Source organism: Rousettus aegyptiacus, unplaced genomic scaffold, assembly GCF_014176215.1.
Source record: "Rousettus aegyptiacus isolate mRouAeg1 unplaced genomic scaffold, mRouAeg1.p scaffold_m13_p_6, whole genome shotgun sequence".
Lineage (NCBI taxonomy): Eukaryota > Metazoa > Chordata > Mammalia > Chiroptera > Pteropodidae > Rousettus > Rousettus aegyptiacus.
The window spans coordinates 38,839,535-38,844,865 of NW_023416309.1; the positions used below are offsets into that span (position 1 = coordinate 38,839,535).

Sequence of the window (5,331 nt, forward strand, 5' to 3'; positions counted from 1 at the left end):
GGGTGGCAAGAAAAGGCACTTGAAAAGTTCAAGGCACAAAGCAAATGTCCATCAGTGGATGAATGGATGAACAAAATGTGGCATAGCCATACAAGGGAATATTATACAGCATAAAAAGGAATGAAATTCTGACACACGGGTAAACTCTGAAGACATTATGCTAAGTGAAATAAGCCCAGTCACAAAAAGACAAATACCGCAGGATTCGATTCTAATGTGTGGTCAAACTCATAGAAAAAGAAAATAGAATAGAAATTACCAAGGGCTGTGGGGAAAGGAGAACGGGAAGAGATTGTTTAATAGGAACAGAATTACAGTTTAGGATGATGAAAAGTCCTAGAAATGGATAGTGGTGATGATTGAACAACAATGTGAATGTATTTATTGTCACTGAATTGTACACTTAAAATGGTTAAAGTGGTAAATTTTATGATACGTATATATACATACATATAGATATATGTAAATATATATCATACATATATATCATAAATCGTTTATTCATTCAACTGATTGGTGGCTATTTGGCTGGTTGCATTTCAGGATTTGACTATTATGAATAAAGCCACTGAAAAATGTTAAAGGCAGCTTTTAGAATGTTGCGATATAGAAATAGAAAAAGTAGATTATGAAAGACTATCATGCTCTTTCCAGCATCTTTCTGTAGCACTGTAATGGTGTGCATGAACATCCTGGCCACTGCTCTCAGGAGCATCAACACCAGGTTGAGAAGAGAGGTAAACACCAGGTTCTTACTGGCCTGCTCTAAAATCATTGTCTGGTTTCACAGTGATGATGAAACGTGCTTGTATTGGTGATTGTGGAAACCCTTAACAGTCACAGAGCTGGGAAAATTGTTGCAAAGTTCACAGGCAGGTTAAACAAGTGTGGAGCGATCAGCTCCAGTTTGCTGTGCAAGTCAATGATATACAAAAAGGACAGAACAATCTGCTTCTATCCCATCAGTTTGGTTTCATTGTACTAATGACCTCAGCTGACATCAGGGACCAGGAAGAAGCAAGATGAAAACACACAGGAGGGAAAATCCTGGGATTCTTTTTCTAGGGATGTAATACATACATACAAATACAATGCCTCAATGAACAACGACAAGACTCTTATTCTTTCTTAATAAAACAATGATATACACTATTACATATAGATAGTAAAAAGTCTTGGATAATGTGCAACAAAATGTAAATAGTAAATAGCCTGCATGGTAGCATTATAAATAATTTTGTTTTCCTTTTTTTTCTATTTGTGTCTTCTAATTTTCCTACAAATAATTTTTATAATTTGTATGGTACAAAAATTACATAAAGTCATTTTAGAACATATATCTCTGCTTCCCCTTTACATGGTAGAGAACTTAAATAAGGGGACATGGATTTTCCTTCCAATGATCTTACCGTTTCTTTTCCGTTATGTTCTTATGTGCTTACGTGTTGAGAGCAGCTGTGGCTCGAGAGTGGAGCCTGTGGCCTTGGAAAAGTCACTTAATCTCTCTGAGCCTCTGTTCCTCCACCATTAAATAAGAATAGTAATAATAACAACAATAACAGTAAAACCTTTCTGTGTGGTTCAGAGGAGTGTGGTATGATGTGGAAGCACTTGAGAAATGCAACTCCTTATTGCAGACAATACTGCCAGCATCCAGATTACCACAGGAAATGAGATCGAGGGGGATATTTTCAAAATTCTCCCCCACCCAGCCAATTTTAATGAATTAAGACCGACACTGGCTTCACCACCTGTCTTTTCCTTACTTTTGCTTCCTAATCCTTTAGGACTTGAATGTCCAGAGAAAGACCACTAGGGGTCACAATTTCATCACTCGAAAGCCTGGGGCCCATTTTATTCCTCCAATTTCTTACCAATGCATTTGCCCATTCAAAAATTACGTGAATCCGAATCTAAGTATTAAGGAAGCTTTCAGGTGGAGGGAAACCCAAGGTCACAGGCTTACAGGTCCACCCTTTTACAGGTCTCCTCTCCCTTGCTTCCTTCCTTCCCTCCTCTCAGTCATAACTGGCATTAGTTTCCCCCACCTGTGGTGGCAGTGTATCATTATACTCACTCAGCCAGACATTGCCAGAAAGGAAACTTTTTTCCTCTTGTGGACATTGTTTAAGACTGCTGTGGGGTAATCTGGTTTGAAGGATTTTTTTTCTTTGCTTTGACCCAGCTCAGGGCAGCTACCAAGGTCAGAAACAGTTTTCTTGTTTCTTTTCCACCTACCAACTTCTTAGCAGGTGGGCTAAGACTATTTTTTTAAAAAATTTTTTCATTTTGGGGGGGTCAAACTTTCTCATCCATCTACTATTGATGATGACACTCTAGCCAAATGCCTGCCTTGCTTCTCAGAAGGCTCACTGCCCCTTCTCTTCCTGTTGTCAGGATTTCTAAAAACCTAAGCACTTCTCAAACTTTGGTGTGAATATGAATCATCTGGAGGATCATGTTAAAAGTGCAGATTCTACTACTTCACGCCCATTAGGATAGCTATTATGAAAGTAAGATTTAAAAAGAAGAAAACAGAAACTAAGTATTGGAGAGGAAGGATGTGGACAAATTGGAACCCTTATGGGTTGCTGTTGGGAACGTAAAATGGTACAGCTGCTGAGGAAAATAGTGTGACGGTTCCTCAAAATATTAAACTTAGAGGTGCCATTTGATCCAGCAATTTCACATCTAGGTATATACTCAACAAATTGAAAGCAGAGACTTGAACAGACATTTCACATCTCTGTTCGTAGCAGCATTATTCACGAAAGCCAAAAGGTGGAGGTAACCCGAGTGTTCATTGATGGGTGAATGGATAAACGAAGTGTGGTCTATACATACAGTATAATATTATTCAGCCTTAAAAAGGAAGACAGTTCTGACACAGGCTACAACATGGATGAACCTTTTAGGATATTATGCTAAGCGAAATAAGCCAGACACAAAAGGACAAATACTGTATGTTTTAACTTATGTGAGGTACCTAGAATAATCACATACATAGAGGCAGAAAGAATGGGGAGCTGTTGTTTAATGGATACAGAGTTTCAGTTTGGGAAGATGCAAAAGTTCTGGAGCTAGATGGTGGTGATAGTTAAGTACAACAATGCAAATGTACCTAATGATCCTGAATTGTACACTTGGAAATAATTAAAATGGTAAATTTTTGTAATGTATACTATAACACAATAAAAAAAAGTTTAAAATAATTTTTTAAGTGCAGAGTCTGGGGTTACACACTAAAATTCATAGGTCTAGATTGAAGCCCAGGAATCTTCCTTTTTTAAGACTCTGGGGATTTTGATGCACATGGCCTTGGAGAAACGTTGGCATTCTGTGATGGGGGCTGAGTTCACGCTTTTCAAAAGCCTTGCATGAGGAACATCCACCACTGGGGCTTTGAAGTACAGGTTGCCACTTACCCGTGTGTGACAAGCACTGGACTTCTCTGTGCCTCAGATTCTTCATCTCTTAAATGGGACTAGTAACCCTACCTACCTAATAGAGTCTTTGTGAAAACTGAAGAAGGAATAGATGCAAAGTGCTTTTTAAAAAGTATTCTAACACCTAATGGCGGGGCTACTTTTTAAATGACTGCTTGAGAATATTCTCAACAGACAGGAGGTAGTTGCATTAAGCAACTCATTTAATGAATTTGCTTCTTCTGCAAAAGGGTTAGTGGTGAAGATCTTATCCTGTGAGAAGTGATAACATTCTCTAAGGTGGGGGAAGGGGTTGAGGTGCATCTCATAGAGTTCTAGTGGTTTTATTTTAAATTATTCAGAGCATTTAAAAAATCTCTTAGAAGAATTCATACTAAGCTAACAGAGGAGTAGGATTTGTGGCAGAGGTAAGGAGAACTTTCACTTTTACCCTATTTACTTTTGGATTGTTTACTTTATATTGTGAGGCCCTGCATTACTTTTATGCTTTGGCAAAAAAGACTTTTTAGTTAGTGTTGTAGGCATGTAATGTGGCTGCCTGCTCCCATTCAAAACAGCACAGGCATTAAAAACACAAATATTCACTCAAAATACTATCCTTACATAACACTATGGATGATGCTATCTTAGTAATCAGCAAATTACAAAGCATGTTCACATCCATTATCTTATTTAATCCATTGTGTGATTTTGTGAAGTAAGTAATGTTTTATGTATTTAACAGCTGAGAAATTAAATGCACATCACGGTTTTCTAAGCTGCATCTTTCTCCATCCTTATCCTTTGAGCGTTATCTTTGGTTCACTTTGCTGTAGTGTTTCTGGTACCATTCTAGTCCTATAATAAAATATATTTAGAGCCTATTTACTAACGTTCAGATAAACGTTATTCAGATAAACGTTCTTTGCTGAAGCTGATGAAATTGTAAGGGCTCTTTAGCCTTGAGATGGGCAAACCATTGCGACCCTGGCCAGGTAGCAACTAGTGCTACAGTGTACGTTTGCCTCTAGAGGTTATCAAAACAAAATTCCTAAAAGAAAAACATGTCATGCGTGTGTATTTTAACAGAACCATCATTTTGTTTAGTCCACTTGGCAGGCAGAAACCACATGCGATTTTCATTGCGCAGGGCTTTCTTTCACAGAAAGCTGAAGTGTCAGGTTGTTTTTGAAGAATTGTAAACGGCTTTTCCAGTTTGGGCAGAGTGACCCTCATCATTTGAGGGTAGGTATTACTGCTGGTAAATGTGTGGCTTTTAGTGATCGGGCAAATACTGATGATTCTGTTTGTTTGCACTGCAGTTGCGAAGATTTATTTGGATATTCATTGTTTAACAGCCACTAATAAGTGGCCGCGAGAAAATAAAAATGTCTGAATTCCACAAGTACCTCCTTTTAAATCAGGACTCAGCCTCAGACAGTATTTGTAAATCAAGGGTCTCTTCAGGGTTAGCTAAATAATTTATACAGCCCAGTGCAAGAGGAAAAAAATATTAAGAATTTCAATGTGGCAGTATCAGAGTGTAAACCAGGTGCAGGGCCATTTGTAAGTGCACAGGTTGCACATCCATGAATCAAGCCCCGGGTCCCTCTCACATTTAAAAAAATTGCATGTATGTATGTATGTATGTATGTACATATTTTTAAAATCTATTTTTAACTAAAGTATTGACACAACATTTTGTTAGCTTTACATGTACAACATATTGATTCAACATTTATATACCTTATGATGTGATCACCACAATAAGTCTAATAACCATCCATCACTGTATAAAGTTACTACAATATTATTGACTGTTTTCTCTATGCTGTACATTACATTCACATGACTTACTTATTTTATAACTGGAAGTTAACATATTATTCACTTTTTAAAGATATAA

At 37.5% G+C, this 5,331-nt stretch overlaps 1 pseudogene; it reads left to right on the forward strand.

The window, feature by feature from the left end:
• Positions 1-621: 621 nt before the first annotated feature.
• LOC107499755 lies at positions 622-1,180 on the forward strand (annotated as a pseudogene).
• Positions 1,181-5,331: the final 4,151 nt, after the last annotated feature.